Source organism: Girardinichthys multiradiatus, chromosome 7 (genome assembly GCF_021462225.1).
Source record: "Girardinichthys multiradiatus isolate DD_20200921_A chromosome 7, DD_fGirMul_XY1, whole genome shotgun sequence".
Taxonomy (NCBI): Eukaryota; Metazoa; Chordata; class Actinopteri; order Cyprinodontiformes; family Goodeidae; genus Girardinichthys; species Girardinichthys multiradiatus.
This window is the reverse complement of record NC_061800.1, coordinates 29,090,214-29,106,684: the sequence shown is the minus strand read 5'-3', so window position 1 is coordinate 29,106,684 and position 16,471 is coordinate 29,090,214. Positions and strand designations below refer to the sequence as shown.

The 16,471-nt window shown below is 43.0% G+C and overlaps 1 pseudogene; it reads right to left on the bottom strand.

Moving 5' to 3' along the window:
• Positions 1 to 14,901, bottom strand: part of LOC124870860 — a 30,783-nt pseudogene extending 15,882 nt beyond the window's left edge.
• Positions 14,902 to 16,471: the final 1,570 nt, after the last annotated feature.

Here is a 16,471-nt window from a genome sequence, read left to right as displayed (position 1 = left end):
TTTTTGCTTTTCTGTCTCCGTATGTTAATGAGGTGGGTGGTTCTAACATTGGTCTTTAGCACCATTGGTTAGAATTGTGTGTATAATCCTGCTGCTACTGCCTAGACTCCGGTACCAAAGTTCTTTTGGTTGGCATGATGGAGGGTTCTCTTACAGCCATTGCCAATGATTTAAGGTCATTGGCAAATGATATTGACCAAAATGACTACCTCCATTTTCGTTTTGCACGGGTCATGGAGGATTTCAGTCAGCTCCAAGCTGAGATGGATGTGGAGGTTGACTCCACTATATTGGACAGTCTGGAGGAAGTTGGCCGCCAACTTACTTCGGTAAAGTTAGAAAGATATTCACAGATTCGGCTTTTCCGGATCAATAACTAATCAGCGGATCTTTGCCTTTAGAAAACCAACACTTCTCTGCAACCACAGCAAGGCAGACAGTGAGCTACAATCGTATTTTTCTCAAAACGAGCCTAACACCGCGCTGGTAGACTTGCATTGGCCTCTATGCAGAGATCGCTGCTCCTCAAATGCGCAGGGACTGTCTGCAAATTGCAACACCGGAAAAATATAATGGAGAAATATTCAATAAAGTCACCAAGGAGAGGTGTATTGTCATTAAAATCATTGTATGTGTATGTGATCTCATGTTTTTCACACTACATTTCTTGGATTGGAAATGAATAGTTACAAAAAAAATTGGAATTTCCCAAAGACTATAGCCTAAATAGCCAAATATTCAGTAAAATATGCATAAATGGTCAATAACTTCACTGTAGCATGTTGTAGTGCCAACAAACTCATAGCACACATAGATCACCTCATCTTGAATCTTTTGAATAAACATAACATTGCCTTTATTGATGCAGACTTGCTTATACTGATAATACCAACCAAATAATATTAAACTTTTCTTTTACTGTTTGCAGTGTGTCACAACCTGAGATCGGACGCCATTACACGAGCACACAAAAAAGTCTTACAGCTTGTTTATGCAATATGACATAAAATAAAATCACAATGAATAATAAAAATCCCAATATTAAATAAGCCCTTACAGCTGCACACAAAATCCTGTTCACCTGAATACCATTTTCTGTCTTGTTTCTTGCATTATGAGTTGACCAGTTCAAGGGGGCCGAGTACTTTCGCAAGGCACTTTATCTGTTACTGCTTGTTTGCTCCTCAAAATATAACAAATAACACATTGTTAATTTATTTATTAATGTATTATGAAGCTACTATACATAAAATCATAGTTTAATTGAAAATACTATCTAGAACTAAAATATGTAATTCCAGTTAAATTCTTTTTTTTTCAATGAGTAAGTTGGAGTGATGTGGAGCCTGCAGGCAATTCCCACTGCAGTCTCCCTCATAATGCAAGAAACAAAGACAGAAAATGGTATTCAGGTGAACAGGATTTTGTGTGCAGCTGTAAGGGCTTTTTTAATATTGGGATTTTTATTATTTATTGTGATTTTATTTTATGTCATATTGCATGAACAAACTGTAAGACTTTTGTGTGCGATTGATACGATTGATGCTCACTCTCTGCCTTGCTATGGTTGCAGAGAGGTGTTGGTTTTCTAGAGGCAATGTTCCGCTGATGAGTTATTGAGCCAGAAAAGCCGAATCTGTGAATGTCTTTCTAACTTTACCGAAGTAAGTTGGCCTCCATCTTCCTCCAGACTGTCCAATATAGTGGAGTCAACCTCCACATCCATCTCAGCTTGGAGTTGATTGAAATCCTCCATGACCCGTGCAAAACGAAAATGGAGGTAGTCATTTTGGTCAATATAATTTGCCAATGACCTTAAATAATTGGCAATGGCTGTAAGAGAACCCTCCATGGTGCCTACTGTTGGACCACTTGTTTGCTAAATATTGGACTATTTGTACGTTGCTGACAGGCCTCCTGGCGTTTTCGGCCATTTTGTATCCAGGACATTGCGACTGATATGACGGGGCGCCCCAAGTCTGACGTCACAGGACGCTATATATGAAGGCACCCAGTTTGAACATACGCCTTCAGCTGGAGACCATGTCCGGTTACCAACATCTGAAGCATCACTTGGAGAAGAGTCCCGAGTGGATCTCATTTATTCTCTCTCGTTGGCCAACGAAAAATTCATAACAGAGGTTTCTGGAATGAGAAGACCAGAAATTTTCACCATCCTTTATTTTATTTATTTCTTAGAAAGTCTGGGCAGGGTACAGGAGGTTTTAATGCGATTAGATTAGCTATTTAATCTAATGTGTTCTGAATGATATGTGCATGTAACCTTGTTATTGAAACTTTGATGTGCCGTGTTTGACGTCTGGAAGCCGCTGCGCTACCCAGCTTTGTGTGTGTTTTGCGGGGTTATTGAACACCTGAGAGCAAGTGCAGATGCGCTGTGAGACTGGACTGTTAAAATAACCTCATGGTGAAATTCCCCATTTTCTTTTTCTTCAACCTCACTGCTTGCTAGCTTGCCGCCCGCCAAAGGTTTTATAACTCTTTGTCTGCTCAAGAGTTGGGGGAGGTTTTATGACTGAGTATAACTGAGTTACAGTGGAGCTGCGCCCCACCCTCCACTCACCATCACAACCATATCCTTTTTGTCATATTATCATTTTTGCCATAACTGCTGGTTGATCCCATTTGCACCCACTGCTGTTTTGCTTTATTTTTGTTTAGTTAGATATTTTACCCCTTTTGTGTAGAACATTGCATGTTTGAGTAGGTGAAGATTATTAAATCGGAAGAACGGATTGTATCAGGCTGTGTTTTAATAAATGTTCACATAGATAAACAGAAGGTGTTTTGTGTTTATTTTGTGCAAGAGTGATTTGTCAGTAAAGATAAGGTTAAAAGTTCCAAACGTTTTGGCAGAAACAGTCAATTAAACAGTGACATCTCTGGTAATAGTTATTAATTATTACTGAGTATTTAACGGTTGTAATTATCAAAGGTGTTGAGCCACAATTACAACACCAGAAGACATCTCTGGTCTCGATTCATAAATGAGGATTTTGGTTAAGAAATTAATTTTGTCAAATTATGATTTTTAATTATCGTTCGTCGTCTTCCGCTTATCCGGGACCGGGTCGCGGGGGCAGCAGACTCAGCAGAGACGCCCAGACATCCCTCTCCCCAGACACCTCCTCCAGCTCCTCCAGGGGGAGCTCAAGGTGTTCCCAGGCCCGCCGAGAGACATAGTCCGTCCAGCGTGTCCTGGGCCGTCCCCTGGGCCTCCTTCCGGTGGGACGTGCCTGGAACACCTCCTGAGGAAGGCGTCCAGGAGGCATCCGGTATAGATGCCCGAGCCACATCAACTGGCTCCTCTCGATGTGGAGGAGCAGCGGCTCTACTCCGAGCCCCTCCCGGATGGCCAAGCTCCTCACCCTATCTCTAAGGGAGTGCCCAGTCACCCTTCGGAGGAAGCTCATTTCAGCCGCTTGCATCCGGGATCTCGTTCTTTCGGTCATGACCCAAAGTTCATGGCCATAGGTGAGGGTAGGAATGTAGACCGACCGGTAAATCGAGAGCTTCGCTTTTCGGCTCAGCTCTCTCTTCACCACAACGGACCGGCACAGCGCCCCCATTACTGTGGCAGCCGCACCGATCCATCTGTCGATCTCCCACTCCATTCTTCCCTCACTCGTGAACAAGACCCCGAGATACTTAAACTCCTCCACTTGAGGCAGGAACTCCCCTCCAACCTGAAGAAGACAAGCCACCCTTTTCCGGTCGAGTACCATGGCCTCGGATTTGGAGGAGCTGATCCTCATCCCAGCCGCTTCAGACTCGGCTGCGAACCGCCACAGCGCATGCTGTAGGTCTTGGCTAGAGGGGGCCAGCAGGACCACGTCATCAGCAAAAAGAAGAGACGAAATCCACTGGTCCCCAAACCAGACCCCCTCCGGCCCTTGGCTGCGTCTAAAAATCCTCTCCATAAAAGTTATGAACAGGACCGGTGACAAAGGGCAGCCCTGCCGGAGTCCAACATGCACCGGGAACAGGTCCGATTTAGTGCCGGCAATGCGGACCAAACTCCTGCTCCGCTCGTACAGGGACTGGATGGCCCCTAATAAAGGGCCCCCGATTCCATACTCCTGGAGCCCCCCCCACAGGGCATCACGAGGGACACAGTCGAATGCCTTCTCCAGGTCCACAAAACACATGTGAACCAGTTGGACAAACTCCCATGAACCCTCAAGTACCTTGTAGAGGGTATAGAGCTGGTCCAGTTTTCCACGGTCAAGACGAAAACCACACTGCTCCTCCTGAAGCCGAGGTTCGACTATCGGCTGGACTCTCCTCTCCAATACCCTGGCGTAGGCCTTACCAGGGAGGCTGAGGAATGTGATCCCCCTGTAGTTAGAACACACCATCCGGTCACCCTTCTTATGAAGGGGGACCACCACTCCAGCCTGCCAGTCCAGAGGCACTGTCCCCGACCGCCACGCAATGTTGAAGAGGCGTGTCATCCATGACAGCCCTACAACATCCAGAGACTTGAGGTACTTAGGGCGGATCTCATCCACCCCCGAAGCCTTGCCACCACGGAGCTTTTTAACCACCTCGGTGACTTCAGCCTGGGTGATGAAAGAGTCCAACCCCGAGTCCCCAGCCTCTGTTTCCACCGCGGATGGCAGGATTTAGGAGATCCTTGAAGTACTCCTTCCACCGCCCGATAATGTCCTCAGTCGAGGTCAGCAGTCTCCCACCCCCACTATAAACAGTGTTGGCGAAGCACTGTTTCCCCCTCCTGAGGCGCCGGACGGTTTGCCAGAATCGCTTCGAGGCCAACCGGTAGTCCTTCTCCATGGCCTCATCAAACTCCTCCCAGGCCTGAGTTTTTGCCTCTGCCACTGCACGCTTGGCCTCACAGTACCCGTCAGCCACCTCAGGAGTCCCACAAGCCAACCACAGCCGATAGGACTCCTTCTTCAGCTTGACAGCATCCCTTACTGCCGGTGTCCACCACCGGGTTCTGGGATTGCTGCCGCGACAGGCACTGCAGACCTTACGGCCGCAGCTACGGGCAGCAGCATCGACAATAGATGCGGAGAACATGGTCCACTCGGACTCGGATGTCTCCAACATCCCCCGGGATCTGGTCGAAGCTCTCCCGGAGGTGGGAGTTGAATACATCCCTGGCCGAGGGCTCCGCCAGGCATTCCCGGCAGACCCTCACTATGCGCTTGGGCCTGCCAAGTCTGTCCGGCTTTCTCCTCCTTCAGCGGATCCAACTCACCACCAGGTGGTGATCAGTGGACAGCTCAGCCTCTCTCTTCACCCGAGTGTCCAAAACATGCGGCCGAAGGTCTGATGATACAACAACAAAGTCGATCATCGACCTCCTGCCTAGGGTGTCCTGGTGCCAAGTGCACTGATGGACACCCTTATGTTTGAACATGGTGTTCATTATGGACAATCCGTGACTAGCATAGAAGTCCAATAACAAAACACCACTTGGATTCAGATCGGGGAGGCCATTCCTCCCGATCACGCCTCTCCAGGTGTCACTATCATTCCCCACGTGGGCGTTGAAGTCCCCCAGCAGAATAATGGTGTCCCTGGGAGGGTCACTATCCAGCACCCCCGACAGGGACACCAAGAAGGCCGGGTACTCTGCACTACCACTCGGCCCGTAGGCTGAAATGATAGTCAGAGACCTCTCCCCAACCCGAAGGCGCAGGGATACGGCCCCTCTCATCCACTGGGGTAAACCCCAACACGAGACGGCTGAGCTGGGGGGCAACAAGCAAACCCACCCCAGCCCGCCGCCTCTCCCCGTGGGCCACTCCAGAGTAGAAGAGAGTCCAACCCCTCTCAAGGAGATGGGTTCCAGAGCCCATGCTGTGCGTAGAGGCGAGCCCGACTATTTCTAGCCAATATCTCTCGACCTCCCGCACAAGCTCAGGCTCCTTCCCCCCCAGCGAGGTGACATTCCACGTCCCTAGAGCCATCCTAAGCGTCCGGGGATCGGGCCGCTGAGGTCTCCACCTTCGTCCGCCACCCAATCCTCTTTGCACCGGTCCCTCATGGTTCCCCCTGCAGGTGGTGGGCCCACTGGGGGATGGCCTCGCGTCTCTCGTTCGGGCTTGGCCCGGCCGGGTCCCGCGAGGAGCAACCCGGCCACCAGACGCTCTCCGACGAGTCCCGACCCCAGGCCTGGCTCCAGGGTGGGACCCCGGCTCCGCCGTACCGGGCGACGTCACGTGCCTCGATATTTTGGTCCTCATGAGGGATTCTTGAACCACTCTTTGTCTGACCCATTACCTAGAGCCTGTTTGCCATGGGAGACCCTACCAGGGGCATTTAGGCCCCAGACAACATAGCCTCTAGGATCATTTGAGCACTCAAACCCCTGCACCACGTTAAGGTGGCGGTTCAAGGAGGGGACTTTTAATTATAATTATTGATTATTAATTATTATGATTATTGATTGATTAATCCTTATTAATCCTTATCAATTTTTAATTGTAATTATTGATAAGGATTAATCAATCAATAATCATAATTCCAACACTACCAAAAGAACTTCGGTACCGGAGTCTAGGCAGTAGCAGCAGGATCGGGATCATACACACAATTCTAACCAATGGTGTTGAAGACAAATGTTAGAACCACCCACCTCATTAACATACAGATACAGAAAAGCAGAAATAAATAAATGTGGAAATGTAGAAATACAGAAATAAATGTAGGAATAAATAAATAAAAGTATAAATAAATGAATGTATGAATAAATAAATGTATAAATGAAACAATTTATAAATAAATGAATGAATAAATACCTAAATGTATAAATGCACAAAAAGGAGAAAATAAATGAATAAACAGATAAATAAATACATTTATATGTGTATTTATTTATTTTTATATTTATTCATTTATGCATTTATTTATTTATATGTGTATTTATTTCTTATATTTATTTATGTATGTATTTATTTATACATTTATATGTGTATTTATTTCTTATATTTATTTATGTATGTATTTATTTATACATTTATATGTGTATTTATTTATGTATTTATGTATTTATACATTGATATGTGTATTTATTTATGTATTTATTTATTTATACATTTATATGTGTATTTATTTATTTACATATTTATTTTTCATTTAGTCATTTTTGGTCCCTCATAGGTATAAGAATAAAAATCTAATTTTTCCCCCTTTGTGTTTTGTGTTTTTGTGTTAGGGAATACCAATATTACAATACCAATATTGTATCTACATTTATTTGTTTATTGCTTTTTGCAGCAGGATATATTTGAGAATAAACTGTTTTATACATGCATGAGTCACTTTGGCAACCAAAGCAATAGATTCAAAACACCAGTGCTCCTTTGTCATGAAAAATGGCATTGATGGCATTACTACCTCATCTCTACTGAGAGATTGAAGAAGCCCAGCGCTTCTCCATTTTGGTCAGGTGTCTCTCATTTTACTCTTTAGAATGCTCCATAGATTCTCTGTGAGGTTTACAAAGGTTTTCTGGCAAATTAACCTCAATGATCAGCCCTGATTCCATGATCATGGATTCACGGTTTGCTATATTTGGCCGTGTGGACACACATTAAACCTAAACCCAAGTCTGTCTCTCACTGTATGTAATTAATGAATACAACTTTCCCTTTTTGAAATAAACTGCTCAAATAACTTTTCAATGTCATACTACTTTGAGATTCACCTGTTTGTGAAATAATAAAAAGGTTACCTCATGAGATGGATGTTGTGTATTTGCTGGGTCATCAACAAGAGAAATTGAATATTTGATCTCTTGTATGAAAGTTTTAAAAACATTTATTAGAATAATAAATGGTCAAACAGAGCAATTGATAAAAGAAAAATGTCTTATACCAGCAGAAATGCTGATTTTGAAATAGCTTCTTTTAATCACCTTCATGCAGTGCTTTTGCCAAGATGGAATAAAATCTGCTTTTCATAAAGGCAAGACAGGCTCAGTCACGTCTGAGCAACAGCAATACAAATAAATGAAAGGACGTACATTGTTCATCGTCCTTCAACACCCTGCTTATAAAACAAAAGAAAAAAAAGAAAAATCACTATGGACTTGGGTTGCCATGCGGTGCACATCAAATCCTCTAGAGAACGGCTGTTACCACGGCAACACGTCACAGGAACTAACACCGATGCATGCCCAAGTACATAATGAAAATCGCACCTCATAACCTTGTTACATAACCCATGAGGGACCTGTGAAATCTGCCGGATCTTGAACAACAAAAATGTGTCTGCATGCACCTGGTGACCTTCCAGATCATCTGCATATGGACACAGATGGACACCAGAGAAATCTCCTGTGCTGCTGTATTGCAGGAGGAGGTCTTAATCCATTAATAATGAGTCCATCTCTGATTTAAACCCCCTAACATTATTGCATTCAGCAGAGAGAGGTATCAAAGTTGCCCCAGTCAGCAGTGTGTCTCTCTCTCTCAGTCCTGGACAATAGATTAAAGGAGTGTTTGGCTGAGGAAGCATGCAGGGTTAGAGGGGTCGGCCTACCTGCTCCTTCACGCTGAAAAACAATCCATATTTTCAGCAGGCTGTCCTGTCCACAGGAGGCAAGTCGAAAATCCACACAACAGCCATCTGCAGAGCAAGGGGAAAAAAGCCAGTTTACACTTGATCAAACCAGCAACAGAAAATACAAATATGTTATGACAGCATGTTGGTCTAGTGAACACTAACCAGCAGTATCCTTCGATAAAAGCAGAAGTGTTTGGAAAAGAAACATCCAATTACTGGATAAAAAAGGTTGGTTTTGAAAAGAAACTGAGAATATCAGGATTCACATGAGGTTCATTTTATGACCTTAACAGCTCTTAAAGGTCCATCCATCCCAGTTAAAATGCCAGCTTATCATGTTTTTTTTAAAAACAAAATAAGACCATGACATCATTATTTGACTGTCCACTTTGATATTTCTGTATGATTGTTCTGTATTATGTACAATTTAATTGCAAAACACATCTGTTACAAAGGAAATAAATAAAGAAGCGGCTTTAGTGTGCACACCATTAAATGTGTGTTTTGTTGGAGGACCTTTTTTATTCAATTCTGGCAGTCTACTTTTGCAAGAGTCTATAAGTATTCCACATTCTACCTCACCAAATATCTCCAAATCAGTCAGATTGTGAGGACACATCTCACCCTTTTCAGGTGAACCCACAGATCTTCTATCATATTCAGTTCTGAACTCTGGCAAGGCCATTCAAAAAAAGTTTTATTCTTTTCTGGACATTGTTTTTTTTTATTTTATGATATACTTTGACTCAGTGATGGTGGATAATGAAAATGTCTCATCTTGAGATGACCCAAAATTCCATCGATTTCAGTGAAACTTAGTTCCATCTGTAGAAACGTAAACCCAGAGCATGATGCTGCCACCATTGTGTATCATAGTGGGAATGGTGGTTTTAATGGTTAAAATTGCAGTAACGTTTTTGCACACGTACTCGTACAAGTGCTATCAAAGGAGTACCCGGAGAGAACCCATGCATGCACGGGGAGAACATGCAAACTCCATGCAGAAAGATCTCCGCCCGGGAGTCGAACCCAAGACCTTCTTGCTGCGAGGAAACAATGCTACCAACTGTGCCACCGTACGGCCCTTTTTAATCATGTTTACAATTTAACTTTTGTTTTAAGTGACTCCATTTAATGGCAAAACATAGAATACAGAATATGTATGCATTGGTATGAAGTGAACATTACTGCTAATAATATATTGCTAACATTTGCAGCGCACGGAAAAAAGTAATAGTCCTTTACAAACTTTTAAAGTAATTCCTTAAACTTGCAACAGTACTTCAAACATATTTCCAACATGTTATGAAAACTGTGGTTATAATGATGCAATAAAGATACAAATAATTTTCATATTGTTGCATCATTAAAGCTTTAACTTCCATGGTAATTTTTGCAAAAAGTAGCCATGAGCAATCTTTTGGGACAGACAGATAGACATTTTTCAGGGGAAATATACATAGGAGTTAAATAACATAGTATATTATTCCTTTTGTATTAAGAAAACGTATGTTAGCAAAACTTTCATATGAGTTTTACAACAATTAGTTGAAAAGTTTATGTAGTAACTTTCAAACCAATCCACAATTTTGTATTTAGGTTAAGTATTAAGGAAACTAAAGCACTTAAAATATAAGGACAACACATTTTGCCAGTGTAAAAGCATGTGGCAAGTAAATGTTTTTATATATACTCGTACTCGTCATCTTCCGCTTTATCCGGGACCGGGTCGCGGGGGCAGCAGACTCAGCAGAGACACCCAGATGTCCCTCCCCAGACACCTCCTCCAGCTCCTCCGGGGGGAGCCCAAGGCGTTCCCAGGCCAGTCGAGAGACATAGTCCCTCCAGCGTGTCCTGGGCCGTCCCCTGGGCCTCCTCCTGGTGGGACGTGCCAGGAACATCTCCCGAGGCAGGAGGCCAGGAGGCATTCGCTATAGATGCCGAGCCACCTCAATTGGCTCCTCTCGATGTGAAGGAGCAGCGGCTCTACTCCGAGCCCCTCCTGGATGGCCGAGCTCCTCACCCTATCTCTAAGGGAGTGCCCGGCCACCCTACGGAGGAAGCTCATTTCAATCTCTTGTATCTGGGATCTCGTTCTTTCGGTCATGACCCAAAGTTCATGGCCATAGGTGAGGGTAGGAACGTAGACCGACCGGTAAATCGAGAGCTTCGCTTTTCGGCTCAGCTCTCTCTTAACCACAATGGACCGACACAGCGCCCCCATTACTGTGGCAGCCGCACCGATCCGTCTGTCGATCTCCCGCTCCATTCTTCCCTCACTCGTGAACAAGACCCCGAGATACTTGAACTCCTCCACTTGAGGCAGGAACTCCCCTCCAACCTGAAGAGGACAAGCCACCCTTTTCCGTTCGAGAACCATGGCCTCGGACTTAGAGGAGCTGATCTTCATCTCAGCCGCTTCACATTCGGCTGGAAACCTCCCCAGCGCATGCTGTAGGTCTTGGCTAGAGGGGGCCAGCAGGACCACGTCATCTGCAAAAAGAAGAGATGAAATCCACTGGTCCCCAAACCAGACCCCCTCTGGCCCTTGGCTGCGCCTAGAAATCCTGTCCATAAAAGTTATGAACAGGACCGGTGACAAAGGGCAGCCCTGCCGCAGTCCAACATGCACCGGGAAAAGGTCCGACTTAGTGCCGACAATCTGGACCAAACTCCTGCTCCGCTTGTACAGAGACCGGAGGCCCCTAATAAAGGGCCCCCGATTCCATACTGCTGGAGCACCCCCCACAGGGCACCACGATGGACACAGTCGAATGCTTTCTCCAGGTCCACAAAACACATGTGGACCAGTTGGGCAAACTCCCATGAACCCTCGAGTACCCTTTTTTTTTATGTATAAGTTTGTTTAAAAGCTTCCACTAACATACTGTCGGATTATAAAGGATTCATTCCATCAAATTATAAAACACTACCTATGAAAAGCTTTGCACACACAATAAAATGTCAAAAAGGGAGAAAATTAGCATATATTTTGGTCCTGCATAAATGTACTATATCCCTGCAGTTGATTACCAGTTGTAAATAGGTTCAGTCCATCACATACATAACTATTTTCAAACTGTTATTTATAATATATATAACTTGAAATTACTTTGTTGAACTTCACCTCATGCTCCTCCCATCTGAAAAACATCACCACAGGAAAAACTCAGAAGTACAAATTTAAAATAAGCTGAGACCCCAGTTTATTTATATACATACACACTTAGACCTCGACAGGTGTCTTGTTGAATAATGGAGCTATTAATAATGAATTTAACACAAATTTTGATATAAGATGATTTCTCTCTCTCAAAAAAAAAAAAAAGTTTTAGTTTTGTCCAGGCAATGAAACAAATCCTTACCATCTTTAGTTCTAGAAATATGCTTTCATTTCCCATCATAAAATAGATTATGATTTAATGCTCTTACAGTTTTAGCAGCATGAATAATTTTCTAACAACCTGGCACAACTCACCAACTCTGAATTGAGGTGCGAAGCTGCAACAGGTGACTCCCAAATCGTGGGCGTCTTTCTGAGCAAGTAGGAGGCTGATGTAATCATCCCAGAGTTTGAGGTCTCCGTGGGTGCAGCCAGTCACAAAAACCTATCTGCAGGGAGAGAAACTGCAAGCCACAATCCTGGCATCGCTTACTGCAGCACACCTGGGGGAAAAGAAGAGCTGTGACTGGAAGAAGATATTCACTTTTCTTGGGAAATGAGTAGCCATAAGTTTAATTTGCTTTTAAGTTACCCTAAAATTAATAAAAGCTATTATTTTGCTTATACCAAACTTGGTTAACTCAAGTTAACTCAAGAAAAAAAAAACATTTCTGATCAACATACTCACAATTTCACAAAGGAAACATACTCACAAAGGAATGAGTGCAATGTTTTCCGATAGTTTTAGGCCACTTTTCAGTTTTAAAGTTCGCTGCTGACGGTAGGGAAAAAACCAACATTTAGCTGCTGAGGAGGAACTTGTGACAGCTGTACGATGACTCCATCTGCTGATGAAGGCTGAGAGATGTTGCCAAAAGCGACAAAGTGTGAGAACTTTCCGATTCAGTTCATCTGCCAAACTGTGGTTTTCAAAGTCGAGAGCTAACCTTGAGTCTCACCTTAAATCTGTTAAAGGGGTCAGTCAGATTTTATTATTTTATTTTTTTAAATCAGTGCATCAACAGGGCATTCTACCCTCAGGGGTGCTTCCAGAAGGTTTTCAAAGAGGGGGGCAGATGGGGACCACTTAAAGTGAATGCACCTAGACTGAAAGCAAAAAGAGAGTTTCATTAGTTTTAATCTGCTGTCATCTTTAGGGAGGATTTTTTTCATCTTAAATTTATGATGTAGATCTAATGTAAAAAAAGAATGGAAGCTGAATGTCATTTTAAAACACATTCTACAATAATGAATACGACTAAGAGGACTGCTGCAAGTCAGTTAACTAATGCTAAACATGCTAAACACTAAAAAGAGCAGCATTTATATCACAGATCATTTGTTGAATGGGAATATCCAAAGAATCGAAATGAAACTATTTTGAGTCAACTTTGGACAGGTTTCGATATAAATTAAGCTACAGATTACCCCATAACTTCACATATGAAAAGGCTTTAACTGTAACTCATTACATGTAATATTTGTGTCATTAAAAAGATCTTTTGATGCTGTTTCAGGTGAACTTTTTCTTACCCCCTTTTACAAAAAATAGAAGCCATAATAGCATTGCAAGAGTTTTATGCCATTTTGCCTCATGACCCAGGGACGTCATTAGCACTAAAATGTTCTTTTAATTGCATGTCTAGTCAATGGGAAGCAGTAAATATGGCTGCGCATAGTAGCTGGATAATAAATCTGAAGTTGGCATCTAATCTGGAGCTTCCAAGTCGGCCCTTAATTAATGGGCTATTTCACTGTCTTTTAATTGATTATACCCCGTTAAAAATGCTAAATAGTTACAGATATGGTAAGCTCATCTATTAAAATATTTTTGTAAAGCACCGAACTAATACTGAATAGATTTTATTTTTAAATTCCTAATATTTCTGATAGGTTACACATTAAAAGTTTATTTTTTTCATAATATTTATTGGGTTAGTAGGTGTGTGATTGTTTAGCAGATCACCCAGGATTCATGTAAAAACACTGGGTGGGAAGGTGTGGCAGGGAGTGAGTGTTTGGACATTTTAAAACTGGTCTGCTTATTCCTTCCTGCTTCAATTTCATATCTGTACACTTACCACTTTGTACCTATGTTCTTTAACCACATCTTTTATTTGTAGTTAAGTGTTTTTATGAACTATAAAGATAATCATGAAAATGCTCAGATCGAACATATTTAATTTTTTTATATTCTTGTTTAACTATATATCCATTTATTGTATCAGATTCCTTTATGGGGCTGCTGACCGATGAAATGTGTCAGATTAAGACCCATGATTAAACCAAAATAGGTCTGGATTACTGATGATATTTATTGGACTCACTGAATCACATTTTATTTCTGTCAACATGGAATAGAAAATAAAACAAATTACATTGGATTGTCAGTTGACAAAGCAGGCAGAAATCCACACAAAGTCAGCATGAAAATTACTAAGCAGAATGCTTAAATTTCCGACTTATCTATCAAGGTATGAAACAGCAAAGGGGCAAATAAGCAACTTAAACTGAAGCTTTCTTAAATTCATAAGAAAAAAACAAATATTTTGCACTTAAGTTTCTATAGCAAGGGAGACAACGGGAAGTTTAAACACAACCTTTTAAAAGTAAAATGATTATTATGTCAGAGTTAAACCTCTCATGTTACCCTGTGGTAAAAACATTTTACAACAAAAAATTGTGATGAACTTAAATATGTTGCTGCTGCCTCATAGATATCATAGCTCAGGGCCTAATATTAGCAAAATTATCCAGGAGTAGGCGGTTGACCAGTTAATGCTGGCACCAGCAATGAGCGGCGCCCTAGTTTACCTGCGGAGGGTCTTGGAAAGGAAGTCCTAGAGGGCCACGGTGCCATCACAGGCTCCCGCCAGCAGGAGGCAGGAGTCCGGCACTACGGCCAGGCTGCTCCAACGCTGAGAGGAGCTCACCTGTCTCCGAGCTCCACGCCATGCTGGAGACGTCCGTGGAGCAGCTGAGCAGGTAACTGCCGCAGGAGCTGAAGCAGCTGCGGTGAACCCCCGTAGCCGTGGCATATAGCAAGTGAAATGTGGCTCCTTGTTACTTTCTCTGCTTTCTCCTACTGCGCACCAATAAAATTGATTTTATCTGTTACCAGTCTTGTGACGCTTAGTTGTTGAATTACGCAATGCTTATAGTTGACCCGTGTTTGTCATTGCCAGAGTTACAGAAACATCCCCCCTTAAATCCCCCAAGCCGTTTTTATAGTCAGTTTAGGGGGATTTTTCACGACCTTTAGCATCTTTAATCTGCTCCAGTTTAAAAACGACAATACCTAGACTCTTAAAACCTGGTATATAATATTCTACACAAATAGAATATTTCAAACCCACTTTGTGATTTCTGAAACCTTTATTATGCAGTCGGGTAAATTCCACTCGGTCTTTTGCAGCTTTTTCGGGTCAAAATCCTCAAACTCAATTCCGAATGTGTTCTAAATGATACAGTACAGACCAAAAGTTTGGACACACCTTTGCATTCAAAGAGTTGTCTTTATTTTCATGACTATGAATATTGTAGCTTCACACTGAAGGCATCAAAACTATGAATTAACACATATGGAATTATACACTGAACAAAAAAGTGTGAAACAACTGAAAATATGTCATATTCTAGGTTCTTCAAAGTAGCCACCTTTTGCTTTGATTACTGCTCCGCACACTCTTGGTATTCTGTTGATGAGCTTCAAGAGGTAGTCATCTGAAATGGTGGGAAAACTTTGAAAGTGTCCCCAACTGCAGTCGCAAAAACCATCAAGCGCTACAAAGAAACTGGCTCACATGAGGACCGCCCCAGGAAAGGAAGACCATGAGTCACCTCTGCTGCGGACGATAAGTTCATCCGAGTCACCAGCCTCAGAAATCGCAGGTTAACAGCAGCTCAGATTAGAGAACAGGTCAATGCCACACAGAGTTCTAGCAGCAGACACATCTCTAGAACTGTTAAGAGGAGACTGTGTGAATCAGGCCTTCATGGTAAAATAGCTGCTAGGAAACCTCTGCTGAGGACAGGCAACAAGCAGAAGAGACTTGTTTGGGCTAAAGAACACAAGGAATGGACATTAGACCAGTGGAAATCTCTGCTTTGGTCTGATGAGTCCAAGTTTGAGATCTTTGGTTCCAACCACCGTGTCTTTGTGCGGCACAGAAGAGGTGAACGGATGGACTCTACATGCCTGGTTCTCACTGTGAAGCATGGAGGAGGAGGTGTGATGGTGTGGGGGTGCTTTGCTGTTGACACTGTTGGGGATTTATTCAAAATTGAAGACATACTGAACCAGCATGGCTACCACAGCATCTTGCAGCGGCATGCTATTTCATCCGGTTTGCGTTTAGTTGGACCATCATTTATTTTTCAACAGGACAATAACCCCAAACAGACCTCCAGGCTGTGTAAGGGCTATTTGACCAAGAAGGAGAGTGATGGGGTGCTGCGCCAGATGACCTGGCCTCCACAGTCACCGGACCTGAACCCAATCGAGATGGTTTGGGGTGAGCTGGACCGCAGAGTGAAGGCAAAAGGGCCAACAAGTGCTAAGCATCTCTGGGAACTCCTGCAAGACTGTTGGAAAACCATTTCAGGTGACTACCTCTTGAAGCTCATCAACAGAATGCCAAGAGTGTGCGGAGCAGTAATCAAAGCAAAAGGTGGCTACTTTGAAGAACATAGAATATAAGACATATTTTCAGTTGTTTCACACTTTTTTGTTCAGTATATAATTCCACA